The sequence below is a fragment of the Mesoplodon mirus genome (genome assembly GCF_964341445.2).
Source record: "Mesoplodon mirus genome assembly, chromosome: 2".
Lineage (NCBI taxonomy): Eukaryota > Metazoa > Chordata > Mammalia > Artiodactyla > Ziphiidae > Mesoplodon > Mesoplodon mirus.
This window is the reverse complement of record NC_138977.1, coordinates 69430606-69452437: the sequence shown is the minus strand read 5'-3', so window position 1 is coordinate 69452437 and position 21832 is coordinate 69430606.

The following is a 21832-nucleotide window of genomic DNA, read 5'->3' as shown; positions in this document are numbered from 1 at the left end:
TTCATTTAGTAATATGCATTTAAGATTTAAGATTTCATGGGTTGATAGTTCATTTTTTTTGGCTGTGTCAGGTCTTAGTTGCGGCACGCGGTCTCTTCATTGTTGCATGCGGGCTTCTCTCTGGTTGTGGCAGTAGGTTTTCTCTTCTCTAGCTGTGGTGCCTGAGCTCCAGGGCACGTGGGCTCTGCAGTTGTGGTTCACAGCCTCTCTAGTTGAGATGTGCAAGCTCAGGAGCTGTAGCAGGCGGGCTTAGTTGCCCCGCGGTATGTGGGATCTTAGTTCCCTAACCAGGGATCGAACCCGAGTCCCCTGCATTGTAAGGCAGATTCTTTACCACTGGACCACCAGGGAAGTCCTGCTCATTTATTTTTATTGTTAAATAATATCACATTGTGTGGATCACCTCATTTTTTTTCATGAATTCAGCTAGTGAAGGACATCTTTGTTGCTTCTAGTTCTTGGCATTTATGAATTAAACTGCTATAAATATTCAGGTAAGGTTTTGGTGTGGACATAAGTTTTCAATTCATATGGGCAATACCTAGGAGAATGATTACTAGATCATGTAGTAAGCCCATGTGTAGCCTTGTAAAAACTGCCAAAATATATTCCAAGATGACTGTGTCATTTCACATTCCCATTGGCAATGAATTACAGTTCCTGTCGTTCTACATCCTTTACAACATTTGGTGTTGTCAGTTTTGAATTTCCACCAGTCTAATACGTATATAGTGGTATCTCATTGTTGTTTTAATTTGCAATTTCCTAATGATATATTGTGTCTAGAATCTTTTCATATGCTTATTTTCCATCTGTATATCTTCCTTGGTGAGGTGTACAGATTTTTTGCCCATTTTTTATTGGCTCGTTTGTATTCTCATTTTTGAGTTTGGTTAAGTCTTTTATCAGATATGTGTCTTGTAAATTTTTTTACCACTCTATGGTTTGTCTTTTTTTCCCTGAGGTGAGTTTTGTGTAAAGTAGAATTTTTTTTGAATTTTAATGAAGTCCAACTTATCAATTGTTTCTCTCATGGATTATGTTTTGGTGTTGTATTTAAAAACTCATTGCCAATCCCAAGGTCACCCAGATATTCTCTTATGTTATCTTCTAAAAGGTTTGTGTTTTACATTTAGGTCTATGATCAAGTTGGAGTTAATTTTTGTAAAAGGTGTAAGTTTTGTGTCTAGATTCATTTATTTGCATGCGGATGTTCAGTTGTTCCAGCACTATTTGCTGAAAAACGATCCTTTCTCTGTTGAATTGCCTTTGCACCTTTGGCAAAGATCAGTTGATTATATTTCTGTGTGTCTATTTCTGGGCTCTCTATTCTGTTCCATTGATCTGTTTGACTGCTCTTTCACCACTGTGACACTGCCTTGATTACTATAGCTTCAGTAAGTCTTGGAATTGAATAACATTAGTCCTTTGACTGTGCTTCAGTATTTTATTGGCTTCTCTTGGTCTTTTGCCTTTAAATATAAACTTTAGAATAAGTTTGGCAATATCCACAAAATAATTTGCTGGGATTTCGATTGGGATTGAGTTATATTTATAGACCAAGTTGGGAGGAACTGACATCTTAACAATATTGAGTCTTCCTATCTACGAACATGGACTATCTCTGCACTTATTTAGATCTCCTTTGATTTGTAAAATTTAGAGTATTATTGTTTTCCTCATATAGATCCTGTACATATTTTGTTAGATTTATACTTAAGTATTTAATTTTTGGTACTTATATAAATGGTATTGTGTTTTTACATTCAAATTCCAATTGTTCATTGTTGGCATATAGGAAAGCAATTGATGTTTGTATTATAACATGTATCCTGCAAACTTGTTATAATCACATATTAGTTTCTGGAGCATTTTTCTTTTTCTTTGGGATTTTCTACATGGGAAATTATGCCATCTGTGAACAAGGAAAGTTTTATTTCTTCCTTCCCAATCTTTATGATTTTCCTTTCCTGTCTTTTCTTACTGTACTAGTTAGGACTTTCAGCATGATGTTGAATAGTACTCATTAGAGAGTACATCCTTGTCTTGCTCCTGATCTTAGGGGTATAGTATCTAATTCCTTGCCATTAAGTATATTACCTGTAGGATTTTGTATATATTCCTTATCAATTTAAGGAAGTCTCCCTCTATTCCTAGTTTGCTGAGAGTTTTTATCGTGAATGAGTGTTGGATTTTGTCAAATGCTTTCTCAGCATTTATTGATATAATCACGTTTAGCCTGTTGATATGATGGATTACAGACAATGATTTTCAAATGCTAATTAAAGGGTATTTTAAATGTAGTTTCACACACAATGCAACATTTGAAGACCAGGCTTTTTATGTACATTCCCTTGACCAAAAATCTTATCAGATACAAAGAGTAATAGGGAGGGTACTTGGGAAGGAGAGAAAGCCGGAGGGGAATCAGCTGCTGTTCCCATTGCATGCTCTGCTTTAGGAGCATTCCTTGCTTTATGGTAAACAAAGAAAAACTTGTTTTACATATGCCAGTATAGTTATCTTTAGTCATCTAAGATTCCCTTGAGAAACAAGAGAGGAGAATAAAGACCTCATATTGTATCATTTGGTTTATTAGACTTTTATCCCCCTTTCCTTTACAATCGGAATATCAAGGTTGGTTCCAGAATTTTAGAATTATAGATTTTACAACTGAAGAAAATCAAAGGGTTTAATTTTTTTTTCAAATTTTTCCAACTGAGGTTTTGCTTTGCTTGGTTTTAGGACAAATTGTGAAGGGCAACTTAAGATGCAAGAAGAAGATATCACAGCTCTTGAATTGTCTACAACTTTAGAAGAGTAGGGTCTCAGATGGTTAACTGAATCATCTTTATACTTTATACTCCAAACTAGTAGTGTGAGTCATCCAGATCACATTCAAAATTAAAGGTGCTCTTTCCTAAGAAAAACAGTTTGGTAATGTAATTGTATTGTATTTGTGATCTCACAAATATGCTTTAAACTGTGCTAAGAACTGTGAGATATAAATGGTCAGGAAACTAAGATTGCCATCATCATGAAGCTGGCAGTCTATTTGGGGAGACAAAATTAAATGAGAATTACCCAGACAGGAACTAAGCTTTATATGAGCTTTATACCATCCAGTTGCAAAACAGGTGTTACAGAAAATAAACATCTAAAAGAGTCAGGAAAATGAAACCAGAGTAGGCTAGAGAAGAGAAGGAAGACTCTATGAGAAATGGGGATTTGATTTGCGCTTGAAGGAAGAGTAGAATTTTAGGCAGGTGGAAAAGGTATTCCAAAAACTTTTGAAGAAAAAGACAGCACAGAGGTGATTTGTGACTTTCCTATGCCGCTTCTAAAGCATCCCTCTTCCTACCTCATAAATAGCTTTGCTTCTTTGTGGCTCACATCTCTGACTGTGTCAGTCTCTTCATCTGTTAGGTATGAACAAATGAAGAGAGTGACACACCTGAATCAATCACCTGATTGTTCCTTCTCATTTTTTTTTTTTACACATGATCACATAGCTCACAGCTTCCTCTCAGTCCTAACCATTATACTCATCAGAATGAATTCCAAGTACAGATGCACAGTCATTCTAGAAATCTGGATCTTTGTTGCAGGACCATCAGCAATATCCTCCTTTTACAGCCTATCTCAGCCAGAGAGCCTGTGATCATATCCTTCTAAGCTAGAGTCTCTGCCCTAAAACTCCCGCCTTCTAGCTCCCTTGCTGCAGCGCTTCCTATAAATGCCTCTTTAACTTCATAACTACCACTCCTTTCACTGCTCCACTTTCCACAGGACTGCTTATAGGTTCGCTCACGTGGCTTGGATTCCATGGCTCAGCATCACAATCATACTCTTACAGGTCCCTGGCTAGCAACTGTTTTCCCTTGCTTCATCACAGGGAAACACAACACTTGACTAACATTGACACAAAATTAAAGAGATTTCTAATCACCAAAAATGTACAATTATGTTGCCTTTGGTATGCATGCAAAAGTTGGGATGGGTGGTGCGGGGGGAGAATGTCAGACCAAACTGCTCGGAGTAATAGTGTCAGCTAAGTTTGCTCAAGAAGGAGAGTTGAACTAACATTTTGTGATATCCACTATGTGCTAGGCATATTATGTATGAAGTTTAATTCTCAAAAGGATCCAGTGAGATAGATAACACCTTAAGGCTCAGACAGGTCAAGAAATTGCCCAGAGATACATGGTAAACAGAGACACGGTTCCTGAGAAATGTTAGTTTCCTCTGCTTTGCTGTTTTCTGTAATTACAGAAGTCTCTTCCTTAAGAGAGTCTTCTGGCATCTTGACAGTGAAGTTTATCTCATAAAGAAATTCTTATATTCAGTGTAAATAGCACTCTTTTGACCTTGGCTGTCTCATCTGTTTCATAATTCTAGATGTTAAATTACATTTCATTATATGTATGTCTGAAATAATATTAGATTTTGGGGGGGGAATATTAGAAGTTGCCATAAAAGAGACTTGTGTATTAAAGTAGCATGTCCAAACTCTAAGAGATTGTCATGTGGGTATTTAATACATAATATTTGAAGGTACAATAGAATCCAAGTGCACTTTGAATATATATATGATATATTTATATATATACATATATATGATATATTTATATATATACATAAATGTGTGTATATATCAGAACACCACTTGCATCCTCTTTAGATACTCTCTCCAATTCTCTCTATAGAACAGCTTCAAAGCTGTGCTACCCTGTCTCTGAATCTTATATCCAGGTTCTGTGCCTGTTGCTTTTTGAAGTTCCATAGAAAGAAACTCAAAGCTGGCTCTCTTGGTCACTGCCAATTCTAGATGATAGTGGAAAGACAGTCATCATTTCTGTTGCTTCAGAGAATTCACATGTTTTAGTGCCATGTGTATATAAGAAACTGTGGCAACTGATTGGATTGTGGGCTTTTGATGCCAATTTTGTGAGATTATGCAAGCCCAATGCTGGTTTACCACGGTTTTCACCAATAGAGTGACCCCAATACGCCCACGGGTGAGAAGAGACATGGCTATTACAGAGAGCAACTTAGTCATGAAATTCCTTATTTATGACCACATTCAGAAAGCCATGAAACTTTCCCACTTACTATCATATTTTAATTCACTGCCACACTTGTGAGCACACATATAAATCAGGGTGCATCTTTAAAAGATAAATCTCACACCAAATCCAGGGTGAACTAGTGCATCCTTTTTTATGGAATCTATGTGACCTGACTGTAAAGAGCATTTTTGATTAACCAGAACTAAGGTTTTAATAAAGAAACAGAAGGTGAGCTAACCACAAAATTAAAACTCCCAACCATCTCAGAGTAATAAAGTCATAAATATAAAAGTGCTCAAAATATCTCATTTACATCTTTGAATAACGTCCCTGTTTAACAAGGACCGGACACTGCCTGGACCAGCAGAGGGCAGTTTCCCATGTATGTTGTCATTTCCTGGTTCAGTCTTTTCACAGTTTCTTTGTCAATCTTTCACTGCATAATAGAGCAGGGCCTGTGGTAATTAATTGCCATCTGCAGTGTGTTTTTACCAGTGATTTTTACACCCAATTGCTCAGCCGCAATATTGTATCAGCCTCATTTCAACACATGCTGGAGAACAAAAATGTGCCTTTGGTTTCCTAATCAAGTTTGGTCAATTTAAAGATTCTTTTTTGCAGAAACAATGTCCATTTATCCTGTGACTGTGGTATAGCCTCCCTATTAGTAGTTAAATTTTATGGCTTTCTGAACAAGGCAGATCAAGGTTTAAAATCAGAGTCTGCTGCCTAGTGGCTCTGTGACCTTATATTTTTTTACTAATCACTCTGGTTACTTAAACTGGGCCTATTTTTTTAATAGTAAAATGTAAATAATGATAGTATATAGTCCAAGGTGATACTGAGGTTTAAACATCTTAAGAATCAATGAAATATGTACTTGAAGTTTTTCAGCTTACTTATGTAAGTTACACATGGACTTAGAATATAGCCTCCCAATAAATTTACCTCAGGAGTTTTTGAGCTCCATAGCCACAAGCTACACTAACTACCTGCAGGCAAACAATTGAATCAATACACCCATCTGTTTGGTGATTGTAAACATAGCAAAGGATTGATAAGAGATGCACTTTGTAGTTCATGAAATGTTTTTATGTGCATTATTTTATTCATTCTTCATGGCCATTCTTTAGCGAGGCAGGACAGTTATTAGGATCTTTACAATGAGGAACTTGAGCTTCAGAAGGTTAAGCAATTTGTTTCAACGTGGCAATGATAGATACAGAGCTTGAACTTAATTCACTCTGATACCCAGTCAAGGGTATTTGTAACATGCGATCTGGTTCCTCTGAAGAGTGACAGCATTTCCCTCTCTCAGAGTAGGCCTCTACATTTGTAACCAACAGAATGAAGACAAATTACCCTCAAGTTTCCTTTTAGCTCTGACATCCCAAGAGATCGTAGGACAATTTCCATGAAAGGGATGGAACTAACATCAGTAGAGAATTATCATGATATTTGTACTAGGCTTGGAGAATGAGGCTTCAAGGCCTAGAAATACTGAAGAAACTTCTTGGAGGGAAGAGAGGTAAAGAAAAAAAGATAGTGAGGCACCATTAGTCCCTGAGTCAGTTAATCATTCGATTTTTTTTTTAAGTCAACTGTTTCTCCTCTTCAATGCCCATTAAACATCACCTATCATCATTCTAAATACCACCCCCTAAAACAGAACACCATAATTCTGCCTATCAAATTTCCTTCTAAACCAATAAATTATAATACACCAAACTAACTTCTCTCCCTCACTGCCATCCAAACACCACCCTAAAACCAAACCAAGTAACTCCAAATAGGAGTAGTAGCCGTAATAGCTGTAGTGATAGTAATAAACATGCGTTAAGTGTTCTGTGTGCCAGAACTGTCCTTTGAGCTTTTAAAAGCATAGTTTCATATAATCTTTTTGATCTAATGAGGTGGTTACTTTTTTTTTTTTTTTTGCGGTACGCGGGCCTCTCACTGTTGTGACCTCTCCCGTTGCGGAGCACAGGCTCCGGATGCGCAGGCTCAGCGGCCATGGCTCACGGGCCCAGCTGCTCCGCGGCATGCGGGATCCTTCCGGACCGGGGCACGAATCTGTGTCCCCTGCACCGGCAGGCGGACTCTCAACCACTGTTCCACTAGGGAAGCCCCGAGGTGGGTACTTTTATTATCCATTTTATACAGCTGAGTAATTTGCCTCATCATCATCACTCCTGTAGCATTTCTTGTCCAGGCTACTCTCATTTGTTTCCTAGTTACTTCACTAGCCTTTTTTTTTTTTTTTTCCTACCCTTACTTACCAACCCATCAGTCTATACAGCATCTGAACTGATCTTTTAAAACATAGATTTAATCATGCCATTCTCATGTTTAAATCCTTCATGAGCATTTCATTGCACTTATAAGATGCCTTAAAAAGCATTTCTGTCTGCAACCTACCTTTTTAATTTTATCTCATCTCATTTCATGCCTCTTCCTTCTTCTGTCATGAGGCTTCACCCATATTGAATTATTCTCTGTAACTTGACTGGATCAAGAATTGTCCCAGTCCCTGGTCTTTTTCCATGGAGTTCCCTGACTGGAAAACCTTCCTTCCTATTTTTTTCCTTTGGCATTCCAATGCATATCTCCAAATTCATGTCGTTTCTTCAAAGAGGCTTTTCTGGATTACCTAGCCTCAAGCAGATACACTTAATTCTTTGGTGTGAAGAATTACCCTGCTTTTTCATTATACTTATTCTAATGAACAGTTACATACGTATATGCATTTTTACTATTGTGTTTTTTTTTCAAGAGGGAAGGGCCCATGTCTATTTGTTTAGCACTTCATATCCAAAATTTTGCACAGTTCCTTGCACATGGTAGAAATGAACTAAATAGCAAAGTCACAGACTCAACATTTTCATCCTTATTAAACATCCTTATTCCCTTTGCCTCAATTTCTTCCTCCAAAAATGCAGGCCATTTAAACAACCTATTCATTAGATGAAAACAAAAAATTATAGAACACATGAAACCATAATTTAAACAAACAGAAAACAACAACAAAAAACTGCTCAAGGATAATAAAAGAAAAAACAGGGATTAAATGAATGATTCCGATCCGTATTATGTCAGATTTTCACCCTCATTTTAAAAAAAGTACTACTAGTCCACCTGAAGGTAACATTCCAGGTATTCTGGATCTAACTAATAAAAAAATTATAGAAATATTACTAGAGGAGGTGAGCTAGTATCCACCCAAGAATTAGGAAGGTACTCAGGGATAAAATTGAGAAACTACTGGCCCAGTATTTAATTGGAAAGGCCATATGATGTAAGTCATAAAATTTTAATTGTATGGATGAGGTGAATGGTAACTAGTTCACCCAATCCCAGATTAATAGAACTAGTAGGCACTCTTCCTAACCCACAGCTTTGAAACTTGAAGGAATTACACATTACACTTAAGGGAAATAAAATGAAACATTTAAAAATAGAGATACATTTTAGAGAATTTATATTAATTCATGAATATCACTATGATGGTATGTTAAGAGGAATGAGGCCGTTGGGGAATCCATGATTTAGCTTTTTAACCAGAGGCCCTTGAGCAAAGGCATGCTTGTCTTCAAACCATCCCTTCATGTGATAGGTTAAGCACATATTTGATACAATGCATTAATTACCTACCAGTATACAGTATTTTAGTCCACATTTTGGTGTCAAATACCTTTTCTTTCTTTAATAGAATCATGGAGCCAACTTTCATTTAAGTATGGCAGACCTACCACTTATTAGGTGACTGCAGAACTGAGTGATCCTCTGGAGGATATTTTTTCTGATTACGTCTGACCTTCAGTCTGTCTGAGCTGTCATCCTAAGAAGATGGTTTCATATTCTTTGCCCCAGTGACCACCCACTAGACCTGTTCTTCCAAGGGCTTTGTTCTTACCTTAAATCATTTGTTCAACTGATTATGAGTAAATATTTACTGAATACCTATTATAAACATGCTAGCTGCTGGGGAAATGGAAAAGAAAGGGGCATCATACCACCTCTTGCAATGCATGCAAGAGAAAGAAAGATTAATGAGTCATTGCTGCACAATGCATGAAATGCTACAAGAGAGACACTTGCAAGAAACACAGGAAAACTGAAGGTGAAATGTCTCATAGAGAACATGACATTTGAGTTAAATTTTAACGACCTAAATTCATAAGGCAACACTTTCGAGGTGGAAAGAAAACATTTATGGAAGGGAAGAGAGATGTGCTAGAATATAATATGCTCAAGAAAATGAAATTCATTTAAAGGGGAAATGTCTAAAGAGGTAGGCATCAACTTAAGGAGAAGTCAAACTCTGTCTTGGAGGAATAGAGACTGGGACCAATGAGAGAAAATGCTTCACTAGATTTTGAGAGCGAGAAAGAGACGATGCAAGCTTGCAGCTTTCCAACTTGTTTGGCTAGATGGATTATGGTGGCATACTCTGAGCTGGAAAGAACTGGAGGTGGATCAGTTGAGTGTGTGTGTATTTGTATGTGTGTATAATGGAGAGGAAGAAGGTATAAGGTGACAGGTTCACCTTTGGACATATTAGTTTTGGGATACCTTGGGTCCTTTAGGCAGAGATGTGTAGCAGGCAACTTGATACACAGTCATCAGATGAAGACAAGTTTTGGCTGGAGATAATGACTTAGAAGTCACTCTGTGAGAATGTACAGAAAGAACACATAATGGAAAGGCAAAGTTGTGTTATTTAATCAGAAGTTGCAAAACAATATAATTTTCTTAGAGGAAAGTTATTGAATTCTGCTATAATGGCCTCAACTTAGCAAATGGAAATGTGAGCCCATAGCAGGTCTTTTTTTTTTTTTTTTTTAAATTAATTAATTTATTTATTTATGGCTGTGTTGGGTCTTCGTTTCTGTGCGAGGGCCTTCACCAGTTGTGGCAAGCGGGGTCCACTCTTCATCGCGGTGCGCAGGCCTCTCACTATCGGGGCCTCTCTTGTTGCGGAGCACAGGCTCCAGACGCGCAGGCTCAGTAATTGTGGCTCACGGGCCCAGTTGCTCTGTGGCATGTGGGATCTTCCCAGACCAGGGCTTGAACCCGTGTCCCCTGCATTGGCAGGCGGACTCTCAACCACTGCGCCACCAGGGAAGCCCATAGCAGGTCTTCATTCAACGAATGTGCACATAACCACTTGCCAGACACCATGAAAGACATGAAGCATACTTATAAAAAAGTTATGAAAGTTATTTTTTAAGCAAAAATATGCCTCACAGAGCTACAAAGTATGTTGATTTCTAATTGCCATGTGCTAAAATCCAGGAGAAATAAGCTTCCAGTTCTGATGTAGCAACATTAGGAGGGGATATGTAAGCAAGTATGACATTACGTCTTTGGAAAAGCTGAACCACTATGGAGCAGCTTTTTGCTTCTAATAATGGGTGGGGCAAGATGGAAGGGTGAGAACACTATAAGACCAGGACAGCTCATAAACAGGACTATTGTCTTATATATCCAGCTGGTTTGAAATACACATTAATATCTGCTTCAACAGCTTGTCTTGTGGAAGCAATTGAGCCAGGAGTACAGCAGCTGGCAATCAGTGGTCTAAAAGTAGCCACTATATTGAATTTACAACAAGGGCAGGTGTCTGGTATTTGGGAATTTTCTTCCTTGGAACCGTGGATAGACCAGACTGCAGGAAGTTGGCCACTTCTTTCTCTGTTCACAGTTTCTTGTTAGATAGAGATATAATAGTGAAGTAGACAGAGAGAAGTTAAATAGACAGTTAGCTAATCAGACACACAGACACATGCTCAACACACAGGAGTCACGAGTCACGTGTCAAGGAAGATGATAATGCTACTGCCCTCTATCTCCCTCACCCTGCTCCCAATCTTTTACCCACCTCTGAAGCCACCTGGGGATTTTAATACCTAAAGTTCTTCATACCTAAGCATATTCAAAAATATTGGATTTTTCTTTGACTATACTAAAAATAATTTTAGAAAAAATAAGCTTGGGCAGGTCAGAAGCATTTTGATGAAAGTACAAGGAAGGATTTCAGAGTTATCTGGCCAAGGATTCATTAAGATAGACCCATAAGAGCCCCTCAATTTTTGAAAGTTTTGAATATAGTATGGAAATAGAAGATTAGGGATGTAACCAAAGACTTTAAATTCTAATTGCTTGAAAAATAATTAAAGTGGATTTTTATATTTTTTATTATGCTTGGACTTTAGCCATATTTCTAGGTCTCTTCTTAACCATTTTATGAGTTAAGGTGTGTTTGTAACAGAGTCCTATGCTTATTTCCTCAGTAAATATCAAAGCCCTCTCATGTCCTTTTTTTCTTATTAATTCTATTGAAGTTAAGCTATAAAGAACATGGTACCAACTGACTATTAAGGGATTGAAATTTTAAAGTACAGGCAACATTTAGAAAATGACAATATAGCTTCTGCACACATAGCTTAACACTTTAGAGAAAATAGGCAAATAGTCCTACCATCTGTTTTGAAGGAAGAAAAATGAATAAATTTAACATTATTACCTACTGTATTTTGGTAAATACCATTAAAAGAGTAACACTGGGAATCAGGAGACCTATCTTCTCACACTGTTTTTTTTAATAACTATCTCTGTGATATTGATAAGCTACACCCTCTTTGGGTCTCATTTTCCTCATCTCTGAAATGGGATAATTAGACTCATTCCTTCATCTGTAATAGTCTGAGTCTATGAAATAGTTGGATTCAAAGGTAACTGAACAGATCTTGGTAGGAGAGAGTGGTACCATCTTAGTCTCAGGCAAGTCCACACCCAGTTGCTACAAAGAATGATGAGATAGTCGGGGTCCAAGAGCTTTTCTACACTTGGATGCAGGGATATGCTCTTTGTAGTTTGCATCTCGGAAGCCGGGAGGAAGCCGGGAGTTGTCAACTTTTCCTGATTGAAGTAAGCGGATGCTCTTCTTCCGGCCACCCTCAGTTATCTGCACCCTGAAACCAGCGGGAGCAACGATTTCAATCAGATCCATATGCGTACTTGGTGCCACTGGGCATTATATGATTAAGTCTCTAAATAACACTCCAGCCAAAATCTAATCAGAGAGCCTGGATTGCAATTGTCAGTGCATCCACTGGCTATCTGTGTGCTGAATAAATATTGCACTTCCTGTGACACAAACTTGCCAAGATACTCCTAATCTTTTTTCTAGCATGAGGGCTCCCAATCAGGAACCACGTCCTGGGAGATTGTGGTGAGCTCCTTTACGCACCATTTCACACACCTGTTTTTGTCTCCATAAATTTGCAATGACTTTTCCTCTAAGCTTAGACTGATTAGAGAATTCTTCTTTCCCCTCCAGTTGTTACAAAGGCAGTTCTAATACAAATCAGCTCAAATGCCAGAACAGGTCAAATCTTTAGCTTTTAGCCTCCCCAGTGAGCCTAGTTTAAGTTTAAAAAGGAGCCTTTAAGCCTTGCTGTATAATTCTGTCTTCTGGGCTCTGAGCAAGAAACCAGGTGAGTTAGTAATGATCACAGCAGAGAATTCATTAAGCTGCCCTAATTGAGGGCTGAAGAGAGGGGGGAAGTAAGGCCCCCAAATTTGACCTGATTGATCCTGGAGACTGCAGTGGGAGGACAACTAACACTCTGTGAAACATCTAAGAAATAAAGGCTTAAACATTTTATTTTACCCTCATGGCATCTCTTTAAGATAAGAATTGTTATCACCATTTTATAGATGGCTCAGAAACGTTAAGTAATCTGCCCAGGGTCATGTATGTACAAGAGCCATGATTAGAATGCAGATCGTTTGTTAGGCTGGTGTTCCTTTTTTCTGTTTCCTAGCCTGCTGGGGAGAAAACCCAGGCTTAGGGAAGTATAAAGCAACATGAAGAATGGTTTTGGAAATCTGTTTCCTCTGGTAACAAGAAGCTGACTAAAGCCTGCTGTCATGGGTATGGAGGGCAGAAGCGTGGAGAGGGAGTGAAGCTGAATCCGGCTTCTGTTCCCCAACATGGAATTAAATCTCAGAGATGGAGTTTTGGGTGAAGTAGAAAAGAATAGCTTTATTGCTTTGCCAGGCAAAGGAGGCCACAAGAGGCTAATGCCCTCAAAACTGGAGAAGATGTCCCAACCTGGAGGGGGTAGTGAAGAGTTTTATTGTAATTGTTTGAAGAGGGCATGATCAGCTCGTGGACATTCTTCTGACTGGTTGGTGATGAAGTAAGTGGGAGTCAATATCATCAGCCTTCTGGTTCCAACTGGTGGCCTGAGGTCTCTGTGCTTGTGGGCAGCATACAGTTAACTTCTCCCACCTGGTGGAGGTTTCTGTATCTGCAAAACAGATTAAAGATATTGTTATGTATATCCCTTGAGTGAACCAGGACCCTGCCCCAAGGCTGCACTATTGTTTCTTTTGACTGTTCCTCTCTTGTCTCTGCATCCCCCTCCCTTCCCTAAGTAGCAACTGTTTGAACCTGCTCATTGGAACTCATGGAAGGTCCTGGAGGATGAATGAAACCTATTTCCTGTAATCAAGAAGTGGAGGACACAGAAAGGCTTTTGTGCTCAGGAGCCCCACAGGGTCCTGCTGGGTTGCAGGAGCAGAGAGTGAGTCTGAATGAATTACAGGTAGGGAGGGCAGGTTAGGAGGGAAAGCAGCCAGGGTTCAGTCTTTGCGGAAAATTAGCTGGGGATTCAAGGGTATTCATCAAGAGAGCTCCACTTATAATTTCTCTTACTAGCAATTAAACCCTCCAAAGCCAGCCATACTACTGTTCCAATGTACTGCTCACGCTCGTTGCTAAATCTCACATGCCCTGCACTAGAGTCAAGCAGCGTGACAATATGTGCCTCTTCCCTGAAATTCACATACCTGAGATGCCCCAGGGCCTGGAGAGCTGTCTCTTCCCACCTGCCCTACTCTTTCATCAAGGCCCAGATCAAATATCTGTAGCCTTCTCTGAGTCCCCAAAGTGAAAATGGAATCTTCTCCTACTGAATTGCCTTAGCACATTTATCAAGTCCCAAGCACATGGAAGTTTTCATACAAGCCTTGTGTTCCCTGCTAGATTCTCAGATTCCTAAAGGTTGGGGCAAGAGATATGGCAGTAAAATCACATATTTGAGGTTTGATAATCTTCTATTTTCCCCTCTCAATCTCCTTCACAGAGATGATGCTCAGAAAATATGTATGAAGTAAAGGAATTTATTCCCACCATTATGCTTGCTTTTTCTTTTAATTTCCTTGCTAGAAACCACGATCATCCATTGAGTAAGTTTTTATTTACTAAGCACCAGCTATGTAGATAATTCTGTGATGGATCAGGTCATAGAAGGCTTTTACTGTCATGCTAAAACACTGAGTGTTAGTCTTATTTCAGGAGAGATATGAATAGGTATGCCACAAGGAAGTGACATGATCAGAATTATTTTTCAGAAAGATACTTTTTGATGCAATATTAAAGTTAGAATGGAGGGAGGTGAAGCAGACAGTAGGGAGAACAGAAGTATGTTGGCAAAATTCCAGAAATGAGATGATAATGGCCTAAATTAGTCTTTATGATGGAGAGGAAAAGGTCCGATGGAATAATAGACTGTGAATGTCTGTTCATAGACCTTTACAGCCCAGGCTTCACCACCTGATCACTTACAGATGATTCTTAGTATCTGGCTATTCCTTCATTTCAACTCCATGGGATTTGACTTTTCTTCTCTGTAGATTTGCCAAATATAGGAAAAATCAAAAACATTACTAAAAGAAAATAAACATATATTACTCTAAAGTAATAGATAATTTATATCATTAAGCAGAAATGAGTTCCAGAGTGTAAAGGTCTCAGAACACTGTCATGACATTGCCAAGAACCATGGGCCATATGGTAATTCCATATTTAGCTCTCTGTGGAACTGCCAAATTCGTTTCCACAGCTGACCTAGCATGTTAGATTCCCACTGGCAATGTACAAGTGTTCCAATTTCTGTACATCCTCACCAACACTTGTTGTTTTTTATTTTTTTAAATTATGGATATCTTAGTAGGTATGAAGTGATATCTCATTGTGGTTTTGATTTGCATCTTCCTAAAAACTATTGATGTTTAGTATCATTTCTTGTGATTATTGTGCATTTTTATATCTTTTTTGGATAAAGGCCCTTTTATACATTATATTCCCCAAACATAGATATATATTTATTTTTATGCACTTGTGTGAAAAATAAAAACTGGAGTTACAAATAATACAGCGATATTGGCTTTTATATTGCCCATGTATTTACCTTTACTGTCAATTTGTATTTCTTCATCTGGCTTCAGATTACTATCTAGTGTACTTTCTTTAGAATCTGAAGGACTCCCTTTAGGATTTCCTATAGGACAGGTTAATAAACACCCTGAGGGTTTGTTTGTTTGTTTGATTGATTGTTTGCCTAGAATGTTTTAATTTCTCCTTCATTTTTGAAGGACAAATTTTCCAGATATAGAATTATTTCTTGACAGTTTTTTTCTTTCAACATTTTATGTCATACTGCCTTCCTGACTCCATGGTTTCTGATGAATGTTGCTGTTAACCTTACTGAGGATCTCTTATGCTTGATAAGTTGCTTCTTTTTCCCTTGCTGCTTTTAAGATTCTTTCTTGTCTTTGGCTTTAGCTACTTTGATTATAATGTATCTTTATATGAATCTCTGAGTCTATTATATTAGAATTCATTGAATTTCTTGGATTTGTAGATCTATGTATGTCATTTTCATACCTGTATTAATTTTAGAATTAGCTAACCAAATGTTACAATAAAAGCTTGTTATAAATATGGCATGAAATTACATAATGCCTGCAGACTAATTTGGGGACAGTCAATATCTTACAATATTGACTTCCAAACAGTATATCTTTTCATTACTTAGTTCTTTATTATTTCTCAGTAGTATTTGTAACTTTCAGTACACTGCTACTCCATATCTTCACATATCTTGTGTTAAATACATTTCTTAGTTTAGATGGTTGGTGATATAAAGAGAATGAAAATTTTAGTTTGATTTTCCATTTCTTCACGATAATATATAAGCACAGATATTTATTTTTGTAAATGAACCTTGAGTTCTCTGACATTATTAAATTCACTTATTCAAATAATTGTTGTGTCAATTTCTTAGGTTTCTCTATATAAAAAATCATGTTGCCTGCCCAAAAAGGAAATTTCAGCCCAAAAAGAAAATTTTACATCTTTCCACTTCATGCCATAAAGTCTTTTCTTAGCTTCTTTTCTCATATCTCTTTTGTCATCTATGTCTTTGCTGATATTTTATCTAGTTGTTCTATCAATGGAAAGAGAGAAGTGTTAAATCTTCAGAAATGATGACAGAATCGCCTATTTTTAATAACTTTAATTTTTGATTCATGTGATATAAAGGATATAATTTTTATGTCTTCTTGAATTGACCATTTTATCATTATGAAATATTCCTCATCATTTAAACGTGCACTGACATCACAAGAACAAAAAATCAGAGAATTAAAATTTGTAGTAAAGGCTCCAGGTAAATGATGCATTTTTCTTTATCTTCTGTTGATTTATTTTCCCAAGTTTTCTTTTGGCTGAGATTCTGTGACTACAGAAATCAATTTACTGTAGCAAATGGATAGCTGAATGTGTCATACTAAGCAATCAAAATAGAAGGCTTTGCATGTGCATGGATGTGTAGGTGTACATAGGCAGATCCTTCGAAATAGACCTTGAGAGATACTATGATAGACCCTAAAGAATGTGATGATTGATAAGACGTAGGTGGGAGAGGAAAATTTGGGAATGATGCCTAGACATCTTGTTTGGACATCTTAGTGGATAGTTATATCTTTCAGCAAAATCAAAAATACAGAAGCAGCAGAAGGTCTGAGAGTGCAAAATAATGACTACAGCCTTGGACAAGTTAAGTTTAAAGTGTCTGAGGAGTATCAGGGTGATGTCCAGTAGACAGCTGGATATATGGTCTAGTGCTCAGGAGGGAGGTGTGATCTGGAAAAGAGATTTGGAAGTCATCAATGTCCTGTCAAGGGCTTGTCAAGTGGAAACTCAAGTGAAAGCCCCAAGATTCATTTTATACCCAACAGACAAAATAAAATACCAAGAAATTCTTTGTGCAAATTGTGCATTTCTCTCTGAGAAACCACATTCCTATAGTGAAAAACTTTAGTGTTTTAAAGTTGCAGTCCCCCTGTGCAGTGCAGTTTTTGATACATGATAATACTATCTCTGTCCCTCTGCCATAAAATCTATATTTAACCAGGTAAAGCAAAAATTGAAATAATAAAAAGAAAATAGTACACAATATTTTAACTTAATCAAACCAGCTTAGGTGTTTTATCCTGGACTCTGTAATTATTGACATAACTTTTAAGTAAAGGGAGTTATGAAAAACATTGGGAAGAGGAAGATTATAAATGTGTGTGTTTGTGTGTGTGTGTGTCTGTGTGGTTTTTTTTATTGTGGTAAAATACAAATAACAGATAATTTACCATCTTATTCATTTTGAAGTGTACTTCAGGGTATGAATTATATTCACAGTGTGTAACCAACTTCATTATGGGAAGTAACTGCTAAATGGGTACAGGGTTTCAGGTACAGAGACCAGTAGTTGAAATACACTGATACATATTAAATGTCCTATTTTGTGATGTGACACACACACGTACACATACATAATTTGGTTTTATCATCACAAGCCTATAGTTTTTATATTATTATCTCATTTTATAGAGCATGAAGTTAAGCCTCGAGTGGTGTCTTAAACACAAGGACAGACCTCACTCTTGGAAGTGCAGGATTAGATCTCAAGCCTCTCCACTCCCACTTTACCTTGCTCTTTTTCAAGACAAACTTTTGTCTAAAACACATTCACTGTTATCTAACTCCAGAACTTCTTTTTCTTCCTAAATGGAAACCCTGTACCCATTTAGCAGTTACTTCCTGTAATGAGGTTGGTTGCACACTGTGAATATAATTAATGCCCTGAATGTACACTTTAGGCTTCAGGTACAGAGACCAGTTGGTGTGAGTTGGACATTAACTTCCCAGCGGTTTTCCCCTGGCAATGACCTCCCTTTGAGAGTTGGGCATTACCTCAGCGAAGTGAAAACAGTGGAATAAAAAGAAGCAGTGAAACGAATGGCAAAGCTTTACTGTTCTTTCATGGCATAAGTTCAAGTTCATTTGTAACACAGTATATATACAGAAGTAGACTTTGAAATGTGGTGAAGAGATTTAGGAGGATCTAAAAGACATCCACAGAATTCAGGAAGAAGTTGCTGAAGAAGTGCATGATTTAATCAATAAGCAAATAATGAGGTTATAGTTGAAAAGTCAGAAGCAGGATGAGGCACTATATTGAGGAATTAGGAGAAAGATGAAGGATGGGGGTGTGGAAGGCAAAAAAGGAAAGAGAGTAGGAGGGAGAAGACATTGATTTAGTCAGATTTAGTCATTCAACAAGTCTTTTTGTAGGGAAAGCTGCTAAGTCATGTTTATCCAAAAGCCAGTGAAACAATGGTGGAAGGACCAGCTAATCAGGAGAGTGGCTTGATTCATCAACTTCCTGGAGACAGAGCTTTAAAAAAGGAGGGTCCTAGAAGCTTGAGGGGGAGGGTGTGAGTCTGCATCTCAGAGATGAAGGGAGAAAGATGTCACCTATTTACCACAATGGTGTCATTAGAACTCTGCTCATCAATGCTTAGAACTAAGAGTAGATTTTAAATTAAGTCAGAAAATCAACTTTTTGATTCATTGTTTATTTAGTCATGTGTTCTCTTGCTCATGTATTTATTTGTTTAATCAAGAAATAAAATTTGAAAATCTATTACATGCATGGTCAAAGATATTCCAAAAGTTTTCTGTTAGGTGTTGGGTGATAGGAAAAATAAGAAGAAGGAAAGACAAAATTTTAGTGTGAGATCAAGGGCCTTACCTAAATATAAGAAATTCAAGAATTTGAATCCATTTTCAGATGTACCTGAATGTGAAGATGGTAGGCTCACGTGAGCTTCCTCAAGTGTACTGTTCCTACCCAGTAAGAACTCACTTTAAAAAAGCATCAGTTACAAAGCCTGGTTATAAGTTCTTTGAAACTTAAATCATATTTCCTCAAAAACTCAATACCATGCATGGCACATTCTAATATTTTCTCCATAGATACCTCATTAATCCCCAATGTGGCAAGGAATAAAATTACCAGGGTATTAAGGTATGCAGTGAACCTTCCCATGATATCCTGAGAGTTCTGATTCAGAAATACGGCCTTAATTAGATTATAGTGTAGTTGCATTTAACTGTGGAAATTCAACTAAACAACACTGGGGGAAAAGTTAGAGTGAGGCAGAAATAAAAAAGGAACAATTTAAATAGCAAATGTTCCCATATGACAGTTTCTTCAAAGAGATGATGTCAAAGAATACACATGAGATGGTGGCTTAAGGCTGTGGTGCCTTCAGTGTGTTTCATCCCCACGCACCTACCTTTCATAATGTGAATGTCTCCCACTGCTAAAAGTGATCCCTGAGTTAAAGATACACAGGGGGCTTTTTGAGTTGGGAAAGTTCTATGTATGGAAGACAGCCACTGCTGCATCTCCTAGGAGCTTTATGCATCTTTAAGATTTATCTCTTGGAAATTTTTGGCTTCCTCTCCAATTATAATGGGTTTTCCAATAAGAAAATCTCTGTTTCTCCCTGAAAACTCCCACTTTCCTCCTTGATGACCAAAATTTCCTGACTCTCATATCTGTATTCTTAGTACAACCAAAATTCTATGGCAATTCTGAGTGGTCCTGTGTGTTCTCCTTTTCTCAGTGACAGAATCCAGGGGCAATACTGTTCAGTTCTTTCCTATGTGCTTTCTTTGACCATATGTGTACAAACTGATATTATCTCAAATACTAGAGATTTGCCATTAGCACTGCATCTACATTGTGAGTTTAATAGATATCTGAGAACTAGATGAACTTTACAGTTCATAATAAGTTGCATCCTTTCTACAAGTAAATGTATTTTTCGTCAAGAATCAATTGTCTCAGTGGCAGGGTCCACTTGTAAAGGCCTTTGTATCAAAAGCAGACTCCAGCTCAGTCACTGAATCTGTTTGCTCATAATGGCAGCAAAATTATAGGGATTAGAAGTGAAAGTACAGCCACTGCAAATGATTGTCCGAGAAAGGTCTTTGTTTTGGATAGAATGCGGTAGGAAAAGCTTTGACCCCTGGTGGAAGAAAAACAGTACCCATCAATAGGACTGGCATATAGCCTGTAGTCAGTAGATACTGCACTGGAGGACAGTGGGCCAGGGTAAAGTGGGAAGCCCTGAGAGTGAAGAAGCCCACATATTTCTTGATGTGGATTAGTATATTTATTTGAATTTAAGTTAAAATCTATTATAGTGTTATTATTTTATGAATAACAAAGGAAGATAAAGTATAGTCAACTTCCAACACAATACTTTCTGACATAGAAACTTTATTTATTTTTTTAATATAAATTTTTTTTTTCGTTTTTGGCTGTGTTGTGTCTTCATTGCTGTGAGAGGGATTTCTCTAGTTGTGGCGAGCAGGGGCTACTCTTTGTTACAGTGCATGGGATTCTCATTGCAGTGGCTTCTCTTGTTGTGGAGCATGGGCTCTAGGTGCGTGAGCTTCAGTAGCTGTGGCCTGTGGGCTCAGTAGTTGTGGCTCATGGGCTCTAGAGTGCAGGCTCAGTAGTTGCGGCGCACGGACTTAGTTGCTCCACGGCACGTGGGATCTTCCTGGACCAGGGCTCGAACCCAGTTCCCTGGCATTGGCAGGCGGATTCTTAACCACTGCACCACCAGGGAAGCCCTAGAAATTTTATTTTAGATGTATTTAGATATAGAGTTCTAATATATATTATACTGCTCTATTCTATAAGTCTTTGAATATACAATATCATCTGTTTCACTGCTTAGTCATAGTGTATTATTTTTTAGGACATTTAAAAAGGCAACTAAACTCAACGCATCTAGTATTAGCAATGTAAATAATACATAGAGCCATGATACAATGGATGGCTATGGCCAAGCCTGCCCATTTCAGGCAATAATACCCTACCACCTAAGTATCTCCTGGCCTGCTGCCTGGATGGTGCATATTGAAAGACTCCATTGATTCGAAGGGATATCAGACTTCAGGAATTTGTACTATGTGAAAAAAAACATGAATCTTAGAACTTTTGAAATGGCAAAGATGCAGTAGAACAAGCTCTCTGCTTTTATTGTGATGAACTTAATAAACATAAGTGTAGCTCTACTCCAATCAAATGATGTGCAGATATGTGGGACAAGAATTAATTCTGAAGAAATTGATTCTAACATGTCGAAATTTGTCACCATGACAGGAAAATCGTTATTCCAAGGGATTTGCTGCCTGTACCTGGTAACAGATACCAAGCTTTGCATTAGAGAAAAAATACAGAGATGCAGTGAAATCTTGAGCATCTAGAGGACATGCTGCCTTCTACAACGTTGATGGCTAACATTTGCATAGAGAGGGTGCATTGTATGTGCCAGGCTTTGTCACGCACTATTTCTGCTAAACTTCATAGCAATCTTATGAGTTAAGAATCACTGTTAGCACATTTTATTGATGAGGAACAGAGGTGCAGAAAGGCTAAATAACTCACTTGGTTAGCTAGTAAACAGAGGGTCACAATTAAAAATGCAAAGTTGAAGCATTTCTCACTCTGCTATGCTGTCTCCTGGCAAGTTAGCCTGGGCTAGTAGCT